At 43.6% G+C, this 22,733-nt stretch overlaps 2 long non-coding RNA genes across 4 annotated transcripts in view; one reads left to right on the plus strand and one right to left on the minus strand.

Annotated features, from left to right (window-relative positions):
* Nucleotides 1–22,733, minus strand: part of LOC125965018 (uncharacterized) — a 171,873-nt gene that overhangs the window by 61,610 nt on the left and 87,530 nt on the right. The window contains exon 2 of one of the 3 annotated variants that reach the window (XR_007478450.1): nucleotides 1,249–1,315. The exons of 1 other annotated variant lie outside the window; for it this stretch is intronic. This is a non-coding gene — a long non-coding RNA (uncharacterized LOC125965018). Of the gene's footprint in view, nucleotides 1–1,248; nucleotides 1,316–5,986; nucleotides 6,054–22,733 lie in introns of all 3 variants that reach the window. One more of the 3 variants, XR_007478449.1, reaches the window with a different exon arrangement.
* LOC125965019 (uncharacterized) overlaps nucleotides 1–22,733 on the plus strand; it is a 183,344-nt gene that overhangs the window by 53,522 nt on the left and 107,089 nt on the right. The window lies entirely within an intron of this gene.

Consider the following 22,733-nt stretch of genomic DNA (forward strand, 5'->3'; position numbering starts at 1 on the left):
CCCACCAGGAAGAGGAATGAACCAAAGGCTCAGCATGCCGTGCCGAAACCAGATTAGGGCCTGAAGCAATCCTGCGGGGTTGCGGCTAGCTCACAAGAAAGCGAGTTGAAGAAAGGAGCTCAGGGGCACTGTAATTCACAAACCTGCAGAGTTATAAATGACAGCTATCGTCCAAAAATATACTGAAGTAAGGCTGCCAACAGGACTTGAAAGTGGGTCAGAATTACAGGAAACCGATTTCAGGAGGTAGACTGGAATTGCATTTAAAGCATAGGAAAAGAGGCACAACGTCCACAATGATGCATTTGGCCAAAAAGTGCATATGCCTTTTTTCCTGAATATATTCAGGAAAAAACGCATATGCCCTTTTTGGTCAACCAAGCAAGCTTGCAAAGGAAATCTGCACTACAATGAAGTCTCATTTCCCCCTGCTCAAAAGGGCCATCTGAAAAAAGTGTAAAATCCAGAAAGGCAGGACAGGCCATGGAGAACTGGGAGCCTTCATATGCTGATGTGCGTGATGTAAATTGCCAACAGCCACTGGGGAGAAGTGTATGGTGTTTCCTGAAACATCTAAAAAACAAAGCAACAGAGCCTAGGGCACTTCCACTTATGGTCCTATAGCTTAGGGAAATTAAAATCAAAAAGACTCAGCCACTCCAATGTTTGGGACGGCTCTATTTACAAGAACCTGGTTTACGGTACAAGATCAATATTTCATAAAGCGAAAAATGGATAAAGAAAGTGTGGTAGTTACGTACAATGCAATATCATTCAGCAATGAAATCTATGTCATCAGGCCCATAGCAGCATAATGAGTGGATTCAGGTATGATGATTCTAACTGTAATAAGTCACAGAGAAAAAGAAACATCATAAGATATCACTAATACACGGACTGTAAACTTGGCTACACAGGAACTGAATTACAAAACAGAACAGGGTCCCAAATTTAGAACACCAACTTATGCTGGCTTAAGGGGAAAGGTGAGTTGGGGTGCTGCATAAAACCAGAGATTGAAATGAGCACAGATACCGTTCCATAAGCCAAATATGGAATAGACAAGAGCTACTACTTGCTCAACGAAATGGACTCAACACCCAATATTAAACGCATAAGAATGTACCTGACTAGTAAGTATCATAAAACCTATGGATTGCTATGTCTCTGAAAGAGAATCAAGCGTGTGTCCAGTGGCATAAACGCAGCAGTGATAGGATTGGTGAGGTTTGGTTAGCAAATGAAGACCCTTTGAATTCATATTGCATGGTACCCATTCCACGGGTCTCAACTACCCAGGTTTAAGGTATTCTTCCTTCAGCTAAATCATGCATGTAGAACCCAGAGTATGATCAACCATGTGATCGGGAGACGTGTTCAAATATGTCTCAGTTCTCGGCCCTTGGTATTCGGGTGCAACATTCCAGACGCTTTACTAACACTCTCCCGACTTGGAGAGTCAGTGCCTTTAACCTCCTGTTTGGCCCAGTTTGCAATTCCTGTGGAAGATGAACAGGAATAGGGAGAACCAATGAGAGACTAGCTGGAGGTGTCTGGATGGGCAATTTAACTCTCATTTCCCACCAGGAAGAGGAATTAACCAAAGCCTCAGCGTGCCGTGCCAGAACCAGATTAGGGCCTGAAGCAATCCTGCGGTGTTGGGGCCAGCTCACAAGAAAGCGAGTTGAAGAAAGGAGCTCAGAGGCTCTGAAATTCACAATCCTGCAGAGTTATAAATGACAGCTATCGTCCAAAAATATACTGAAGTAAGGCTGCCAAGAGGACTTGAAAGAGGGGCAGAATTGCAGGAAACCGATTTCAGGAGGTAGACTGGAATTGCATTTAAAGCATAGGAAAAGAGGCAGAACGTCCACAATGATGCACTTGGCCAAAAAGGGCGTATGCGTTTTTTCCTGAATATATTCAGGAAAAAACGCATACGCCCTTTTTGGCCAACCAGGCAAGCTTGCAAAGGAAATCTGCACTACAATGAATTCTCACTTCCCCCACGGTCAAAAGGGCCATCTGAAAAAAGTGTAAAATCCAGAAAGGCAGGACAGGCCATGGAGAACTGGGAGCCTTGTTATGCTGATGAGAGGGATGTAAATTGCCAACAGCCACTGGGGAGAAGTGTATGGTGTTTCCTGAAACACCTAAAAACCAAAGCAACAGAGCCTAGGGCACTTCCACTTATGGTCCTATAGCTTAGGGAAATTAAAATCAAAAAGACACAGCCACCCCAAAGTTTGGGACGGCTCTGTTTACAAGAACCTCGTTTACGGTACAAGTTCAATATCGCAGAAAGTGAAAAATGGATAAAGAAGTTGTGGTACTTACGTACAATGCAACATCACTCAGCAATGAAATCTATGTCATCAGGCCCGTAGCAGCATAATGAGTGGATTCAGGTATGATGATTCTAACTGAAATAAGTCACACAGAAAAAGAAACATCATAAGATATCACTAATACACGGAATGTAAACTTGGCTACACAGGAACTGAATTACAGAACACAACAGGGTCTCAAATTTAGAAAACCAACTTATGCTTGCTTAAGGGGAAAGGTGAGTTGGGGTGCTGCATAAAACCAGAGATTGAAATGAGCACAGATAAAGTTCCCTAAGCCAAATATGGAATAGACATGAGCTACTCCTTGCTCCACAAAATGGACTCAACACCCCATATTAAACGCCTGAGAACGTACCTGACTAGTAAGTATCTTAAAAGCTATGGATGGCTATGTCTGAAAGAGAATCAAGCGTGTTTACAGGGGCATAAACGCAGCAGTGATAACATTGGAGAGGTTCGGTGAGCAAATGAAGACCCTTTGAAGTCATATTGCATGGTACCCATTCCACGGGTCTCAACTCTCCAGGTTTAAGGTATTCTTCCTTCAGCTAAAACATGCATGTGGAAACCAGAGTATGATCAACCATGTGGTCGGGAGACATGTTCAAATATGTCTCAGTTTTCGTCCCCTGGTACTCGGGTGCAACATTCCGGACGCTTTACTAACCCTCTCCCGACTTGGAGAGTCAGTGCCTTTAACCTCCTGTTTGGCCCAGTTTGCAATTTCTGCGGAAGATGAACAGGAATAGGGAGAACCAATGAGAGACTAGCTGGAGGTGTCTGGACGGGCAAATTTAACTCTCATTTCCCACCAGGAAGAGGAATTAACCAAAGGCTCAGCGCGCCGAGCCGGAACCAGATAAGGGCCTGAAGCAATCGTGCGGTGTTGCGGCCAGCTCACAGGAAAGCGAGTTGAAGAAAGGAGCTCAGGGGCACTGTAATTCACAAACCTACAGAGTTATAAATGACAGCTATCGTCCAAAAATATACTGAAGTAAGGCTGCCAAGAGGACTTGAAAGCGGGGCAGAATTGCAGGAACCCGATTTCAGGAGGTAGACTGGAATTGCATTTAAAGCATAGGAAAAGAGGCAGAACGTCCACAATGATGCACTTGGCCAAAAAGGGCGTATGCGTTTTTTCCTGAATATATTCAGGAAAAAACGCATACGCCCCTTTTGGCCAACCAAGCCAGCTTGCAAAGGAAATCTGCACTACAATGAAGTCTCACTTCCCACCAGTCAAAAGGTCCATCTGAAATAACTGTAAAATCCAGAAAGGGAGGACAGGCCATGGAGAACTGGGAGGCTTGTTATGCTGATGGGCGGGATGTAAATTGCCAACAGCCACTTGGGAGAAGTGTATGGTGTTTCCTAAAATATCTAAAAAACAAAGCAACAGAGCCTAGGGCACTTCCACTTATGGTCCTATAGCTTAGGGAAATTGAAATCTGAAAGACACAGCCACCCCAAAGTTTGGGACGGCTCTGTTTACAAGAACATCGTTTACGGTACAAGTTAAATATTTCAGAAAGTGAAAAATGGATAAAGAAGTTGTGGTACTTACGTACAATGCAATATCACTCAGCAATGAAATCTATGTTATCAGGAACGTAGCAGCATAATGAGTGGATTCAGGTATGATGATTCTAACTGAAATAATTCACACAGAAAAAGAAACATCATAAGATATCACTAATACACGGAATGTAAACTTGGCTACACAGGAACTGAATTCCAAAACAGAACAGGGTCTCAAATTTAGAAAACCAACTTATGCTTGCTTAAGGAGAAAGGTGAGTTGGGGTGCTGCATAAAACCAGAGATTGAAATGAGCACAGATAAAGTTCCTTAAGCCAAATATGGAATAGACAAGAGCTACTCCTTGCTCAACGAAATGGACTCAACACCTCATATTAAACGCCTGAGAATGTACCTGACTAGTAAGTATCTTAAAACCTAGAGATTGCTATGTCTCCGAAAGAGAATCAAGCATGTGCACAGGGGAATAAACGCAGCAGTGGTAGGATTGGAGAGGTTCGGTGAGCAAATGAAGACCCTTTGAAGTCATATTGCATGGTACCCATTCCACGGGTCTCAACTCTCCAGGTTTAAGGTATGCTTTCTTCAGCTAAAACATGCATGTGGAACTCAGAGTATGATCAAACGTGTGATTAGGAGACGTGTTCAAATATGTCTCAGTTTTCGTCCCCTGGTACTCGGGTGCCACATTCCAGACGCTTTACTAACCCTCTCTCGACTTGGAGAGTCAGTGCCTTTAACCTCCTGGTTGGCCCAGTTTGCAATTTCTGCGGAAGATGCACAGGAATAGGGAGAACCAATGAGAGACTAGCTGGAGGTGTCTTGACGGGCAAATTTAACTCTCATTTCCCACCAGGAAGAGGAATGAACCAAAGGCTCAGCATGCCGTGCCGAAACCAGATTAGGGCCTGAAGCAATCCTGCGGGGTTGCGGCTAGCTCACAAGAAAGCGAGTTGAAGAAAGGAGCTCAGGGGCACTGTAATTCACAAACCTGCAGAGTTATAAATGACAGCTATCGTCCAAAAATATACTGAAGTAAGGCTGCCAACAGGACTTGAAAGTGGGTCAGAATTACAGGAAACCGATTTCAGGAGGTAGACTGGAATTGCATTTAAAGCATAGGAAAAGAGGCACAACGTCCACAATGATGCATTTGGCCAAAAAGTGCATATGCCTTTTTTCCTGAATATATTCAGGAAAAAACGCATATGCCCTTTTTGGTCAACCAAGCAAGCTTGCAAAGGAAATCTGCACTACAATGAAGTCTCATTTCCCCCTGCTCAAAAGGGCCATCTGAAAAAAGTGTAAAATCCAGAAAGGCAGGACAGGCCATGGAGAACTGGGAGCCTTCATATGCTGATGTGCGTGATGTAAATTGCCAACAGCCACTGGGGAGAAGTGTATGGTGTTTCCTGAAACATCTAAAAAACAAAGCAACAGAGCCTAGGGCACTTCCACTTATGGTCCTATAGCTTAGGGAAATTAAAATCAAAAAGACTCAGCCACTCCAATGTTTGGGACGGCTCTATTTACAAGAACCTGGTTTACGGTACAAGATCAATATTTCATAAAGCGAAAAATGGATAAAGAAAGTGTGGTAGTTACGTACAATGCAATATCATTCAGCAATGAAATCTATGTCATCAGGCCCATAGCAGCATAATGAGTGGATTCAGGTATGATGATTCTAACTGTAATAAGTCACAGAGAAAAAGAAACATCATAAGATATCACTAATACACGGACTGTAAACTTGGCTACACAGGAACTGAATTACAAAACAGAACAGGGTCCCAAATTTAGAACACCAACTTATGCTGGCTTAAGGGGAAAGGTGAGTTGGGGTGCTGCATAAAACCAGAGATTGAAATGAGCACAGATACCGTTCCATAAGCCAAATATGGAATAGACAAGAGCTACTACTTGCTCAACGAAATGGACTCAACACCCAATATTAAACGCATAAGAATGTACCTGACTAGTAAGTATCATAAAACCTATGGATTGCTATGTCTCTGAAAGAGAATCAAGCGTGTGTCCAGTGGCATAAACGCAGCAGTGATAGGATTGGTGAGGTTTGGTTAGCAAATGAAGACCCTTTGAATTCATATTGCATGGTACCCATTCCACGGGTCTCAACTACCCAGGTTTAAGGTATTCTTCCTTCAGCTAAATCATGCATGTAGAACCCAGAGTATGATCAACCATGTGATCGGGAGACGTGTTCAAATATGTCTCAGTTCTCGGCCCTTGGTATTCGGGTGCAACATTCCAGACGCTTTACTAACACTCTCCCGACTTGGAGAGTCAGTGCCTTTAACCTCCTGTTTGGCCCAGTTTGCAATTCCTGTGGAAGATGAACAGGAATAGGGAGAACCAATGAGAGACTAGCTGGAGGTGTCTGGATGGGCAATTTAACTCTCATTTCCCACCAGGAAGAGGAATTAACCAAAGCCTCAGCGTGCCGTGCCAGAACCAGATTAGGGCCTGAAGCAATCCTGCGGTGTTGGGGCCAGCTCACAAGAAAGCGAGTTGAAGAAAGGAGCTCAGAGGCTCTGAAATTCACAATCCTGCAGAGTTATAAATGACAGCTATCGTCCAAAAATATACTGAAGTAAGGCTGCCAAGAGGACTTGAAAGAGGGGCAGAATTGCAGGAAACCGATTTCAGGAGGTAGACTGGAATTGCATTTAAAGCATAGGAAAAGAGGCAGAACGTCCACAATGATGCACTTGGCCAAAAAGGGCGTATGCGTTTTTTCCTGAATATATTCAGGAAAAAACGCATACGCCCTTTTTGGCCAACCAGGCAAGCTTGCAAAGGAAATCTGCACTACAATGAATTCTCACTTCCCCCACGGTCAAAAGGGCCATCTGAAAAAAGTGTAAAATCCAGAAAGGCAGGACAGGCCATGGAGAACTGGGAGCCTTGTTATGCTGATGAGAGGGATGTAAATTGCCAACAGCCACTGGGGAGAAGTGTATGGTGTTTCCTGAAACATCTAAAAACCAAAGCAACAGAGCCTAGGGCACTTCCACTTATGGTCCTATAGCTTAGGGAAATTAAAATCAAAAAGACACAGCCACCCCAAAGTTTGGGACGGCTCTGTTTACAAGAACCTCGTTTACGGTACAAGTTCAATATCGCAGAAAGTGAAAAATGGATAAAGAAGTTGTGGTACTTACGTACAATGCAACATCACTCAGCAATGAAATCTATGTCATCAGGCCCGTAGCAGCATAATGAGTGGATTCAGGTATGATGATTCTAACTGAAATAAGTCACACAGAAAAAGAAACATCATAAGATATCACTAATACACGGAATGTAAACTTGGCTACACAGGAACTGAATTACAGAACACAACAGGGTCTCAAATTTAGAAAACCAACTTATGCTTGCTTAAGGGGAAAGGTGAGTTGGGGTGCTGCATAAAACCAGAGATTGAAATGAGCACAGATAAAGTTCCCTAAGCCAAATATGGAATAGACATGAGCTACTCCTTGCTCCACAAAATGGACTCAACACCCCATATTAAACGCCTGAGAACGTACCTGACTAGTAAGTATCTTAAAAGCTATGGATGGCTATGTCTGAAAGAGAATCAAGCGTGTTTACAGGGGCATAAACGCAGCAGTGATAACATTGGAGAGGTTCGGTGAGCAAATGAAGACCCTTTGAAGTCATATTGCATGGTACCCATTCCACGGGTCTCAACTCTCCAGGTTTAAGGTATTCTTCCTTCAGCTAAAACATGCATGTGGAAACCAGAGTATGATCAACCATGTGGTCGGGAGACATGTTCAAATATGTCTCAGTTTTCGTCCCCTGGTACTCGGGTGCAACATTCCGGACGCTTTACTAACCCTCTCCCGACTTGGAGAGTCAGTGCCTTTAACCTCCTGTTTGGCCCAGTTTGCAATTTCTGCGGAAGATGAACAGGAATAGGGAGAACCAATGAGAGACTAGCTGGAGGTGTCTGGACGGGCAAATTTAACTCTCATTTCCCACCAGGAAGAGGAATTAACCAAAGGCTCAGCGCGCCGAGCCGGAACCAGATAAGGGCCTGAAGCAATCGTGCGGTGTTGCGGCCAGCTCACAGGAAAGCGAGTTGAAGAAAGGAGCTCAGGGGCACTGTAATTCACAAACCTACAGAGTTATAAATGACAGCTATCGTCCAAAAATATACTGAAGTAAGGCTGCCAAGAGGACTTGAAAGCGGGGCAGAATTGCAGGAACCCGATTTCAGGAGGTAGACTGGAATTGCATTTAAAGCATAGGAAAAGAGGCAGAACGTCCACAATGATGCACTTGGCCAAAAAGGGCGTATGCGTTTTTTCCTGAATATATTCAGGAAAAAACGCATACGCCCCTTTTGGCCAACCAAGCCAGCTTGCAAAGAAAATCTGCACTACAATGAAGTCTCACTTCCCACCAGTCAAAAGGTCCATCTGAAATAACTGTAAAATCCAGAAAGGGAGGACAGGCCATGGAGAACTGGGAGGCTTGTTATGCTGATGGGCGGGATGTAAATTGCCAACAGCCACTGGGGAGAAGTGTATGGTGTTTCCTAAAATATCTAAAAAACAAAGCAACAGAGCCTAGGGCACTTCCACTTATGGTCCTATAGCTTAGGGAAATTGAAATCTGAAAGACACAGCCACCCCACAGTTTGGGACGGCTCTGTTTACAAGAACATCGTTTACGGTACAAGTTAAATATTTCAGAAAGTGAAAAATGGATAAAGAAGTTGTGGTACTTACGTACAATGCAACATCACTCAGCAATGAAATCTATGTCATCAGGCCCGTAGCAGCATAATGAGTGGATTCAGGTATGATGATTCTAACTGAAATAATTCACACAGAAAAAGAAACATCATAAGATATCACTAATACACGGAATGTAAACTTGGCTACACAGGAACTGAATTCCAAAACAGAACAGGGTCTCAAATTTAGAAAACCAACTTATGCTTGCTTAAGGAGAAAGGTGAGTTGGGGTGCTGCATAAAACCAGAGATTGAAATGAGCACAGATAAAGTTCCTTAAGCCAAATATGGAATAGACAAGAGCTACTCCTTGCTCAACGAAATGGACTCAACACCTCATATTAAACGCCTAAGAATGTACCTGACTAGTAAGTATCATAAAACCTATGGATTGCTATGTCTCCGAAAGAGAATCAAGCGAGTGTACAGGGGCATAAACGCAGCAGTGATAGGATTGGAGAGGTTCGGTGAGCAAATGAAGACGCTTTGGAGCCACATTGCATGGTACCCATTCCACGGGTCTCAACTCTCAAGGTTTAAGGTATTCTTCCTTTAGCTAAAACATGCATGTGGAACCCAGAGTATGATAAACCGTGTGATCGGGAGACGTGTTCAAATATGTCTCAGTTTTCGTCACCTGGTACTAGGGTGCAACATTCCAGACGCTTTACTAACACTCTCCCGACTTGGAGAGTCAGTGCCTTTAAACTCCTGTTTGGCCCAGTTTGCAATTTCTGCGGAATATGAACAGGAATAGGGAGAACCAATGAGAGACTAGCTGGAGGTGTCTGGACGGGCAAATTTAACTCTCATTTCCCACCAAGAAGAGGAATTAACCAAAGGCTCGGCGTGCCGTGCCGCAACCAGATTAGGGCCTGAAGCAATGCTGTGGTGTTGGGGTCAGCTCACAGGAAAGTGAGTTGAAGAAAGGAGCTCAGGGGCACTGTAATTCACAAACCTGCAGAGTTATAAATGACAGCTATCGTCCAAAAATATACTGAAGTAAGGCTGCCAAGAGGACTTTAAAGTGGGGCAGAATTGCAGGAAACCGATTTCAGGAGGTAGACTGGAATTGCATTTAAAGCATAGGAAAAGAGGCAGAAGGTCCACAATGATGCACTTGGCCGAAAAAGGGCGTATGCGTTTTTTCCTGAATATATTCAGGAAAAAACGCATACGCCCTTTTTGGCCAACCAAGCAAGCTTGCAAAGGAAATCTGCACTACAATGAAGTCTCACTTCCCCCCGGTCAAAAGGGCCATCTGAAAAAAGTGTAAAATCCAGAAAGGTAGGACAGGCCATGGAGAACTGGGAGCCTTGTTATGCTGATGGGTGGGATGTAAATTGCCAACAGCGACTCGGGAGAAGTGTATGGTGTTTCCTGAAACATCTAAAAAACAAAGCAACAGAGCCTAGGGCATTTCGACTTATGGTCCTATAGCTTAGGGGAATTAAAATCAAAAAGACACAGCCACCCCAAAGTTTGGGACGGCTCTGTTTACAAGAACCTCATTTACGGTAGAAGTTCAATATCGCAGAAAGTGAAAAATGGATAAAGAAGTTGTGGTACTTACGTACAATGCAATATCACTCAGCAATGAAATCTATGTCATCAGGCCCGCAGCAGCATAATGAGAGGATTCAGGTATGATGATTCTAACTGAAATAAGTCACACAGAAAAAGAAACATCATAAGATATCACTAATACACGGAATGTAAACTTGGCTACACAGGAACTGAATTACAAAACAGAACAGGGTCTCAAATTTAGAAAACCAACTTATGCTTGCTTAAGGGGAAAGGTGAGTTGGGGTGCTGCATAAAACCAGAGATTGAAATGAGCACAGATAAAGTTCCTTAAGCCAAATATGGAATAGACAAGAGCTACTCCTTGCTCAACGAAATGGACTCAACACCCCATATTAAACGCCTAAGACTGTACCTGACTAGTAAGTATCTTAAAACTTATGGATGGCTATGTCTCCGAAAGAGAATCAAGCGTGTGTACAGGGGCCTAAACACAGCAGTGACAGGATTGGAGTGGTTCGGTGAGCAAATGAAGACCCTTTGAAGTCATATTGCATGGTACCCATTCCACGGGTCTCAACTCTCCAGGTTTAAGGTATTCTTCCTTCAGCTAAAACATGCATGTGGAACCCAGAGTATGATCAACCATGTGATTGGGAGATGTGTTCAAATATATTTCAGTTTTCGTCCCTTGGTACTTGGCTGCAACATTCCAGACGCTTTACTAACACTCTCCCGACTTGGAGAGTCAGAGTCTTTAACCTCCTGTTTGGCCCAGTTTGCAATTTCTGCGGAAGATGAACAGGAATAGGGAGAACCAATGAGAGACTAGCTGGAGGTGTGTGGACGGGCAAATTTAACTCTCATTTCCCACCAGGAAGAGGAATTAACCAAAGGCTCAGCGTGCCGTGACGGAACCAGATTAGGGACTGAAGCAATCCTGCAGTATTGCGGACAGCTCACAGGAAAGCGAGTTAAAGAAAGGAGCTCAGGGGCACTGTAATTCACAAACCTGCAGAGTTATAAATGACAGCTATCGTCCAAAATTATACTGAAGTAAGGCTGCCAAGAGGACTTGAAAGCGGGGCAGAATTGCAGGAAACCGATTTCAGGAGGTAGGCTGGAATTGCATTTAAAGCATAGGAAAAGAGGCAGAACGTCGACAATGATGCACTTGGCCAAAAAGGGCGTATGTGTTTTTTCCTGAATATATTCAGGAAAAAACACATACGCCCTTTTTGGCCAACCAAGCAAGCTTGCAAAGGAAATCTGCACTACAATGACATCTCACTTCCCCCCGGTCAAAAGGGCCACCTCAAAAAAGTGTAAAATCCAGAAAGGCAGCACAGGCCATGGAGAACTGGGAGCCTTGTTATGCAGATGGGCGGGATGTAAATTGCCAACAGTCACTTGGGAGAAGTGTATGGTGTTTCCTGAAACACCTAAAAAACAAAGCAACAGAGCCTAGGGCACTTCCACTTATGGTCCTATAGCTTAGGGCAATTAAAATCAAAAAGACACAGCCACCCCAAAGTTTGCGACGGCTCTGTTTACAAGAACCTCGTTTACGGTACAAGTTCAATATCGCAGAAAGTGAAAAATGGATAAAGAAATTGTGGTACTTACGTACAACGCAGTATCACTCAGCAATGAAATCTATGTCATCAGGCCCGTAGCAGCATAATGAGTGGATTCAGGTATGATGATTCTAACTGAAATAAGTCACACAGAAAAAGAAACATCATAAGATATCACTAATACACGGAAAGTAAACTTGGCTACACAGGAACTGAATTCCAAAATAGAACAGGGTCTCAAATTTAGAAAACCAACTTATGCTTGCTTAAGGGGAAAGGTGAGTTGGGGTGCTGCATAAAACCAGAGATTGAAATGAGCACAGATAAAGTTCCTTAAGCCAAATATGGAAGAGGCAAGAGCTACTCCTTGCTCAACTAAATGGACTCAACACCCCATATTAAACGCCTAAGAATGTACCTGACTTGTAAGTATCTTAAAACCTATTGGTTGCTATGTCTCTGAAAGAGAATCAAGCATGTGTACAGGGGCATAAACACAGCAGTGATAACATTGGAGAGGTTCGGTGAGCAAATGAAGACCCTTTGAAGTCATATTGCATGGTACCCATTCCACGGGTCTCAACTCTCCAGGTTTAAGGTATTCTTCTTTCAGCTAAAACACGCATGTGGAACCCAGAGTATGATCAACCATGTGATCGGGAGACGTGTTCCAATATGTCTCTGTTTTCGTCCCCTGGTACTCCGGTGCAACATTCCAGACGCTTTACTAACCCTCTCCCGACTTGGAGAGTCAGTGCCTTTAACCTCCTGTTTGGCCCAGTTTGCAATTTCTGCGGAAGATGAACAGGAATAGGGAGAACCAATGAGAGACTAGCTGGAGGTGTGTGGACGGGCAAATTTAACTCTCATTTCCCACCAGGAAGAGGAATTAACCAAAGGCTCAGCGTGCCGTGACTGAACCAGATTAGGGACTGAAGCAATCCTGCAGTATTGCGGACAGCTCACAGGAAAGCGAGTTAAAGAAAGGAGCTCAGGGGCACTGTAATTCACAAACCTGCAGAGTTATAAATGACAGCTATCGTCCAAAATTATACTGAAGTAAGGCTGCCAAGAGGACTTGAAAGCGGGGCAGAATTGCAGGAAACCGATTTCAGGAGGTAGACGGGAATTGCATTTAAAGCATAGGAAAAGAGGCAGAACGTCAACAATGATGGACTTGGCCAAAAAGGGCGTATGCGTTTTTTCGTGAATATATTCAGGAAAAAACGCATACGCCCTTTCTGGCCAACCAAGCAAGCTTGCAAAGGAAATCTGCACTACAATGCAGTCTCACTTCCCCCCGGTCAAAAGGGTCATCTGAAAAAAGTGTAAAATCCAGAAAGGCAGGACAGGCCATGGAGAACTGGGAGCCTTGTTATGCTGATGGGTGGGATGTAAATTGCCAACAGCCACTCAGGACAAGTGTATGGTGTTTCCTGAAACATCCAAAAAACAAAGCAACAGAGCCTAGGGCACTTCCACGTATGGTCCTATAGCTTAAGGAAAGTAAAATCAAAAAGACACAGCCACCCCAAAGTTTGGGACGGCTCTGTTTACAAGAACCTCGTTTACGGTACAAGTTCAATATCGCAGAAAGTGAAAAATGGATAAAGAAGTTTTGGTATTACGTACAATGCAATATCACTCAGCAATGAAATCTATGTCATCAGGGCCGTAGCAGCATAATGAGTGCATTCAGGTATGATGATTCTAACTGAAATAAGTCACACAGAAAAAGAAACATCATAAGATATCACTAATACACGGAATGTAAACTTGGCTACACAGGAACTGAATTACAAAACAGAACAGGGTCTCAAATTTAGAAAACCAACTTATGCTTGCTTAAGGGGAAAGGTGAGTTGGGGTACTGCATAAAACGAGAGATTGAAATGAGCACAGATAAAGTTCCTTAAGCCAAATATGGAATAGACAAGAGCTACTCTTTGCTCAACGAAATGGACTCAACACCCCATGTTAAACGCCTGAGAATGTACCTGACTAGTAAGTATCTTAAAACCTACGGATGGCTATGTCTCCGAAAGAGAATCAAGCGTGTGTACAGGGGCATAAACGCAGCAGTGATAGGATTGGAGAGGTTCGGTGAGCATATGAAGACCCTTTGAAGTCATATTGCATGGTACCCATTCCACGGGTCTCAACTCTCCAGGTTTAAGGTATTCTTCCTTCAGCTAAAACATGCATGTGGAACCCAGAGTATGATCAACCGTGTGATCGGGAGACGTGTTCAAATATGTCTCAGTTGTCATCCCCTGATACTGGGGTGCAACATTGCAGACGCTTTATTAACCCTCTCCCGACTTGGAGAGTCAGTGCCTTTAACCTCCTATTTGGCCCAGTTTGCAATTTCTGCGGAAGATGCACAGGAATAGGGAGAACCAATGAGAGACTAGCTGGAGGTGTCTGGACGGGCAAATTTAACTCTCATTTCCCACTAGGAAGAGGAATTAAATAAAGGCTCAGCGTGACGTGCCAAAACCAGATTAGGGCCTGAAGCAATCCTGCGGTGTTTCGGCCAGCTCACAAGAAAGGAAGTTGAAGAAAGGAGCTCAGGGGCACTGTAATTCACAAACCTGCAGAGTTATAAATGACAGCTATCGTCCAAAAATATACTGAAGTAAGGCTGCCAAGAGGACTTGAAATCGGGGCAGAATTGCAGGAAACCGATTTGAGGAGGTAGACTGGAATTGCACTTAAAGCACAGGAAAAGAGGTAGAACGTCGACAATAATGCACTTGGCCAAAAAGGGCGTATGCGTTTTTTCCTGAATATATTCAGGAAAAAACGCATACGCCCTTTTAGGCCAACCAAGCAAGCTTGCAAAGGAAATCTGCACTACAATGAAGTCTCACTTCCCCCCGATCAAAAGGGCCATCTGAAAAAAGTGCAAAATCCAGAAAGGCAGGACAGGCCATGGAGAACTGGAGGCCTTGTTATGCTGATGGGCAGGATATAAATTGCCAACAGCCACTGTGGAGAAGTGTATGGTGTTTCCTGAAACATCTAAAAAACAAAGCAACAGAGCCTAGGGCACTTCCACTTATGGTCCTATAGCTTAGGGAAATTAAAATCAAAAAGACACAGCCACCCCAAAGTTTGGGACGACTCTGTTTACAAGAACATCATTTACAGTACAAGTTCAATATCACAGAAAGTGAAAAATGGATAAAGAAGTTGTGGTACTTACGTACAAGGCAATATCACTCACCAAAGAAATCTATGACATGAGGCCCATCGCAGCATAATGAGGGGATTCAGGTATGATGATTCTAACTGAAATAAGTCACACAGAAAAAGAAACATCATAAGATATCACTAACACACGGAATGTAAAATTGGCTACACAGGAACTGAATTACAAAACAGAACAGGGTCTCAAATTTAGAAAACCAACTTATGCTTGCTTAAGGGGAAAGGTGAGTTGGGGTGCTGCATAAAACGAGAGATTGAAATGAGCACAGATAAAGTTCCTTAAGCCAAATATGGAATAGACAAGAGCTACTCCTTGCACAATGAAATGGACTCAACACCACATATTAAACGCCTAAGAATGTACCTGACTAGTAAGTATCTTAAAACCTATGGATGGCTATTTCTCCGAAAGAGAATCAAGCGTGTGTACAGGGGCATAAACGCAGCAGTGATAGGATTGGAGAGGTTCGGTGAGCAAATGAAGACCCTTTGAAGTCATATTGCATGGTACCCATTCCACGGGTCTCAACTCTCCAGGTTTAAGGTATTCTTCCTTCAGCTAAAACATGCATGTGGAACCCAGAGTATGATCAACCGTGTGATCGGGAGACGTGTTCAAATATGTCTCAGTTGTCGTCCCCTGGTACTCGGGTGCAACATTCCAGACGCTTTACTAACCCTCTCCCGACTTGGAGAGTCAGTGCCTTTAACCTCCTGTTTGGCCCAGTTTGCAATTTCTGCAGAAGATGAACAGGAATAGGGAGAACCAATGAGAGACTAGCTGCAGGTGTCTGGACGTGCAAATTTAACTCTCATTTCCCACCAGGAAGAGGAATTAACCAAAGGCTCAGCATGCCGTGCCGAAACCAGATTAGAGCCGGAAGCAATCCTGCGGTGTTGCGGCCAGCTCACAAGAAAGCGAGTTGAAGAAAGGAGCTCAGGGACACTGTAATTCACAAACCTGCAGAGTTATAAATGACAGCTATCGTCCAAAAATATACTGAAGTAAGGCTGCCAAGAGGACTTGAAAGCGGGGCAGAATTGCAAGAAACCGATTTCAGGAGGTAGACTGGAATTGCATTGCAAGCATAGGAAAAGAGGCAGAACGTCCACAATGATGCACTTGGCCAAAAAGGGGGTATGCGTTTTTTCCTGAATATATTCAGAAAAAATCGCATACGCGCTTTTTGGCCAACCAAGCAAGCTTGAAAAGGAAATCTGCACTACAATGAAGTCTCACTTCCCCCCGGTCAAAGGGGCCATCTGAAAAAGTGTAAAATCCAGAAAGGCAGGACAGGCCATGGAGAACTGGGAGCCTTGTTATGCTGATGGGCGGGATGTAAATTGCCAACAGCCACTATGGAGAAGTGTATGGTGTTTCCTGAAACATCTAAAAAACAAAGCAACAGAGCCTAGGGCACTTCCACTTATGGTCCTATAGCTTAGGGAAATTAAAATCAATAAGACACAGCCACCCCAAAGTTTGGGACAGCTCTGTTTACAAGAACCTCATTTACGGTACAAGTTCAATATTGCAGAAAGTGAAAAATGGATAAAGAAGTTGTGGTACTTACGTACAATGCAATATCACTCAGCAATGAAATCTATGTCATCAAGCCCATAGCAGCATAATGAGTGGATTCAGGTATGATGGTTCTAACTGAAATAAGTCACACAGAAAAAGAAACATCATAAGATATCACTAATACAAGGAATGTAAACTTGGCTACACAGGAACTGAATTACAAAACAGAACAGGGTCTCAAATTGAGAAAACCAACATATGCTTGATTAAGGGGAAACGTGAGTTGGGGTGCTGCATAAAACCAGTGATTGAAATGAGCACAGATAAAGTTCCCTAAGCCAAATATGTAATAGACAAGAGCTACTCCTTGCTCAATGAAATGGACTCAACACCCCATATTAAACGCCTGAGAATGTACCTGACTAGTAAGTATCTTAAAACCTAGAGATTGCTATGTCTCCGAAAGAGAATCAAGCATGTGCACAGGGGAATAAACGCAGCAGTGGTAGGATTGGAGAGGTTCGGTGAGCAAATGAAGACCCTTTGAAGTCATATTGCATGGTACCCATTCCACGGGTCTCAACTCTCCAGGTTTAAGGTATGCTTTCTTCAGCTAAAACATGCATGTGGAACTCAGAGTATGATCAAACGTGTGATTAGGAGACGTGTTCAAATATGTCTCAGTTTTCGTCCCCTGGTACTCGGGTGCCACATTCCAGACGCTTTACTAACCCTCTCTCGACTTGGAGAGTCAGTGCCTTTAACCTCCTGTTTGGCCCAGTTTGCAATTTCTGCGGAAGATGCACAGGAATAGGGAGAACCAATGAGAGACTAGCTGGAGGTGTCGTGACGGGCAAATTTAACTCTCATTTCCCACCAGGAAGAGGAATGAACCAAAGGCTCAGCATGCCGTGCCGAAACCAGATTAGGGCCTGAAGCAATCCTGCGGGGTTGCGGCTAGCTCACAAGAAAGCGAGTTGAAGAAAGGAGCTCAGGGGCACTGTAATTCACAAACCTGCAGAGTTATAAATGACAGCTATCGTCCAAAAATATACTGAAGTAAGGCTGCCAACAGGACTTGAAAGTGGGTCAGAATTACAGGAAACCGATTTCAGGAGGTAGACTGGAATTGCATTTAAAGCATAGGAAAAGAGGCAGAACGTCCACAATGATGCACTTGGCCAAAAAGGGCGTATGCGTTTTTTCCTGAATATATTCAGGAAAAAACGCATACGCCCCTTTTGGCCAACCAAGCCAGCTTGCAAAGGAAATCTGCACTACAATGAAGTCTCACTTCCCACCAGTCAAAAGGTCCATCTGAAATAATTGTAAAATCCAGAAAGGGAGGACAGGCCATGGAGAACTGGGAGGCTTGTTATGCTGATGGGCGGGATGTAAATTGCCAACAGCCACTTGGGAGAAGTGTATGGTGTTTCCTAAAATATCTAAAAAACAAAGCAACAGAGCCTAGGGCACTTCCAGTTATGGTCCTATAGCTTAGGGAAATTGAAATCTGAAAGACACAGCCACCCCAAAGTTTGGGACGGCTCTGTTTACAAAAACATCGTTTACGGTACAAGTTAAATATTTCAGAAAGTGAAAAATGGATAAAGAAGTTGTGGTACTTACGTACAATGCAATATCACTCAGCAATGAAATCTATGTCATCAGGAACGTAGCAGCATAATGAGTGGATTCAGGTATGATGATTCTAACTGAAATAATTCACACAGAAAAAGAAACATCATAAGATATCACTAATACACGGAATGTAAACTTGGCTACACAGGAACTGAATTCCAAAATAGAACAGGGTCTCAAATTTAGAAAACCAACTTATGCTTGCTTAAGGAGAAAGGTGAGTTGGGGTGCTGCATAAAACCAGAGATTGAAATGAGCACAGATAAAGTTCCTTAAGCCAAATATGGAATAGACAAGAGCTACTCCTTGCTCAACGAAATGGACTCAACACCTCATATTAAACGCCTAAGAATGTACCTGACTAGTAAGTATCATAAAACCTATGGATTGCTATGTCTCCGAAAGAGAATCAAGCGAGTGTACAAGGGCATAAACGCAGCAGTGATAGGATTGGAGAGGTTCGGTGAGCAAATGAAGACGCTTTGGAGCCACATTGCATGGTACCCATTCCACGGGTCTCAACTCTCAAGGTTTAAGGTATTCTTCCTTCAGCTAAAACATGCATGTGGAACCCAGAGTATGATAAACCGTGTGATCGGGAGACGTGTTCAAATATGTCTCAGTTTTCGTCACCTGGTACTAGGGTGCAACATTCCAGATGCTTTACTAACACTCTCCCGACTTGGAGAGTCAGTGCCTTTAAACTCCTGTTTGGCCCAGTTTGCAATTTCTGCGGAATATGAACAGGAATAGGGAGAACCAATGAGAGACTAGCTGGAGGTGTCTGGACGGGCGAATTTAACTCTCATTTCCCACCAAGAAGAGGATTTAACCAAAGGCTCGGCGTGCCGTGCCGCAACCAGATTAGGGCCTGAAGCAATGCTGTGGTGTTGGGGTCAGCTCACAGGAAAGTGAGTTGAAGAAAGGAGCTCAGGGGCACTGTAATTCACAAACCTGCAGAGTTATAAATGACAGCTATCGTCCAAAAATATACTGAAGTAAGGCTGCCAAGAGGACTTTAAAGTGGGGCAGAATTGCAGGAAACCGATTTCAGGAGGTAGACTGGAATTGCATTTAAAGCATAGGAAAAGAGGCAGAAGGTCCACAATGATGCACTTGGCCGAAAAAGGGCGTATGCGTTTTTTCCTGAATATATTCAGGAAAAAACGCATACGCCCTTTTTGGCCAACCAAGCAAGCTTGCAAAGGAAATCTTACTACAATGAAGTCTCACTCCCCCCCCCCCCCCCGCTCAAAAGGGCCATCTGAGAAAAGTGTAAAATCCACAAAGGCAGGACAGGCCATGGAGAACTGTTCGCCTTGTTATGCTGATGGGCGGGATGTAAATTCTCAACAGCCACTCTGGAGAAGTGTATGGTGTTTCCTGAAATATCTAAAAAACGAAGCAACAGAGCCAAGGGCACTTCCACTTATGGTCCTATAGCTTAGGGAAATTAAAATCAAAAAGACACAGCCACCCCAAAGTTTGGGACGGCTCTGTTTACAAGAACCTCATTTACGGTACAAGTTCAATATCGCAGAAAGTGAAAAATGGATAAAGAAGTTGTGGTACTTACGTACAATGCAATGTCACTCAGCAATGAAATCTATGACATCAGGCCCGTAGCAGCATAATGAGTGGATTCAGGTATGATGATTCTAACTGAAATAAGTCACACAGAAAAAGAAACATCATAAGATATCACTAATACACGGAATGTAAACTTGGCTACACAGGAACTGAATTACAAAACAGAACAGCGTCTCAAATTTAGAAAAGCAACTTATGCTTGCTTAAGGGGAAAGGTGAGATGGGGTGCTGCATAAAACCAGAGATTGAAATGAACACAGATAAAGTTCCTTAAGCCAAATATGGAATAGACAAGAGCTACTCCTTGCTCAATGAAATGGTCTCAACACCCCATATTAAACGCCTAAGAATGTACCTGACTAGTAAGTATCTTAAAACCTAGGGATTGCTATGTCTCTGAAAGAGACTCAAGCGTATGTACAGGGGCATAAACACAGCAGTGACAGGATTGTAGAGCTTCGGTGAGCAAATGAAGACCCTTTGAAGTCATATTGCATGGTACCCATTTCATGGGTCTGAACTCTCCAGGTTTAAGGTATTCTTCCTTCAGCTAAAACATGCATGTGGAACCCAGAGAATGATCAACCGTGTGATCGGGAAATGTGTGCAAATATGTCTCAGTTTTCGTCCCCTGGTACTCGGGTGCAACATTCCAGACACTTTATTAACACTCTCCTGACTTGGAGAGTCAGTGCATTTAACCTCCTGTATGGCCAAGTTTGCAATTTCTGTGGAAGATAAACAGGAATAGGGAGAACCAATGAGAGACTAGCTGGAGGTGTCTGGACGGGCCAATTTAACTCCAATTTCCCTACAGGAAGAGGAATTAACCAAAGGCTCAGCATTCCGTGCCAGAATCGGATTAGGACCTGAAGCAACCTGCGGTGTTGCGGCCAGCTCACAAGAAAGTGAGTTGAAGAAAGGAGCTCAAGGGTACTGTAATTCACAAACCTGCAGAGTTATAAATGACAGCTATCGTCCAAAAATATACTGAAGTAAGGCTGCCAAGAGGACTTGAAAGCGGGGCAGAATTGCAGGAAACCGATTTCAGGAGGTGGACTGGAATTGCATTTAAAGCATAGGAAAAGATGCAGAACGTCCACAATGATGCACTTGGCCAAAAAGGGCGTATACATTTTTTCCTGAATATATTCAGGAAAAAACGCATACGCACTTTTTGGCCAACCAAGCAAGCTTGCAACGGAAAATCTGCACTACAATGAAGTTTCACTTCCCCAGGTCAAAAGGGCCATCTGAGAAAAGAGTAAAATCCAGAAGGGCAGGACAGGCCATGGAGAACAGGGAACCTTGTTATGCTGATGGGCGGGATGTAAATTGCCAACAGCCACGAGGGAGAAGTGTATGGTGTTTCCTGAAACATCTAAAAAACAAAGCAACAGAGCCTAGGGCACTTCCACTTATGGTCCTATAGCTTAGGGAAATTAAAATCAAAAAGACACAGCCACCCCAAAGTTTGGGACGGCTCTGTTTACAAGAACCTCGTTTACGGTACAAGTTCAATATCGCAGAAAGTGAAAAATGGATAAAGAAGTTGTGGAACATACGTACAATGCAATATCACTCAGCAATGAAATCGATGTCATCAGGCCCGTAGCAGCATAATGAGTGGATTCAGGTATGATGATTCTAAGTGAAATAAGTTACACAGAAAAAGGAACATCATAAGATATCACTAATACACGGAATGTAAACTTGGCTACACAGGAACTGAATTACAAAACAGAACACGGTCTCAAATTTAGAAAACCAACTTATGCTTGCTTAAGGGGAAAGGTGAGTTGGGGTGCTGCATAAAACCAGAGATTGAAATGAGCACAGATACCATTCCATAAGCCAAATATGGAATAGACAAGAGCTACTCCTTGCTCAACGAAATGGACTCAACACCCCATATTCAACACATAGGAATATACCTGACTAGTAAGAATCATAAAACCTATGGATTTATATATTTCTGTAAGAGAATCAAGAGTGTGTACAGCGGCATAAACGCAGCAGTGAAAATCAGCTAAATCCCATAATAAAAATAAATTTCTTAAACAAAACACAATGACAGTGAAATAGAGAGGAATACTTGAGTAATTCATCAAGGCTTGTGATGCAACCTGGATTTATCACATCTACACCCAGAGCTGGGTGACACATAAGGCCTGACACTTGGGGCTCATAGGATTGGTGAGGTTCGGTGAGCAAATGCAGACCCTTTGAAGTCATTGCATGGTACCCATTCCATTGGTCTCAACTCTCCAGGTTTAAGGGATTCTTCCTTCAGCTAAATCATGCATGGGAAACCAGAGTACGATCCACCGTGTGGTCTGGAAACGTGTCAAATGTGTCTCAGATTTCGTCCCCTGGTGCTCGGGTGCAACATTCCAGATGCTTTACTAACACTCTCCCCACTTGGAGAGTCAGTGCCTTTAACCTCCTGTTTGGCCCAGTTTGCAATTTCTGTGGAAAATGAACATGAATAGGGAGAACAAATGACAGCCTAACTGGAGGTGTCTGGACGGGCAAATTTAACTCTCATTTCCCACCAGGAAGAGGAATTAACCAAAGGCTCAGCGTGCCGAGCAGGAACCAGATTAGGGCCTGAAGCAACACTGCGGTGTTGCGGCCAGCTCACAAGAAAGCGAGTTGAAGAAAGGAGCTCAGGGGCACGGTAATTCACAAACCTGCAGAGTAATAAATCAGAGCTATCGTCCAAAAATATACTGCAGTAAGGCTGCCAAGAGGACTTGAAAGCGGGACAGAATTGTAGGAAACCAATTTCAGGAGGTAGACCGGAATTGCATTTCAAGCATAGGAAAAGAGGCAGAAGGTCGACAATGATGCACTTGGCCAAAAAGGGCGTATGCGTTTTTTTCCTGCATATATTCAGGAAAAAACGCATACACACTTTTTGGCCAACCAAGCAAGCTTGCAAAGGAAATCTGCACTACAATGAAGTCTCACTTCCCCCAACTCAAAGGGCCATCTGA

The sequence above is a fragment of the Orcinus orca genome, chromosome 7 (assembly GCF_937001465.1).
Source record: "Orcinus orca chromosome 7, mOrcOrc1.1, whole genome shotgun sequence".
In the NCBI taxonomy this organism is placed as follows: domain Eukaryota; kingdom Metazoa; phylum Chordata; class Mammalia; order Artiodactyla; family Delphinidae; genus Orcinus; species Orcinus orca.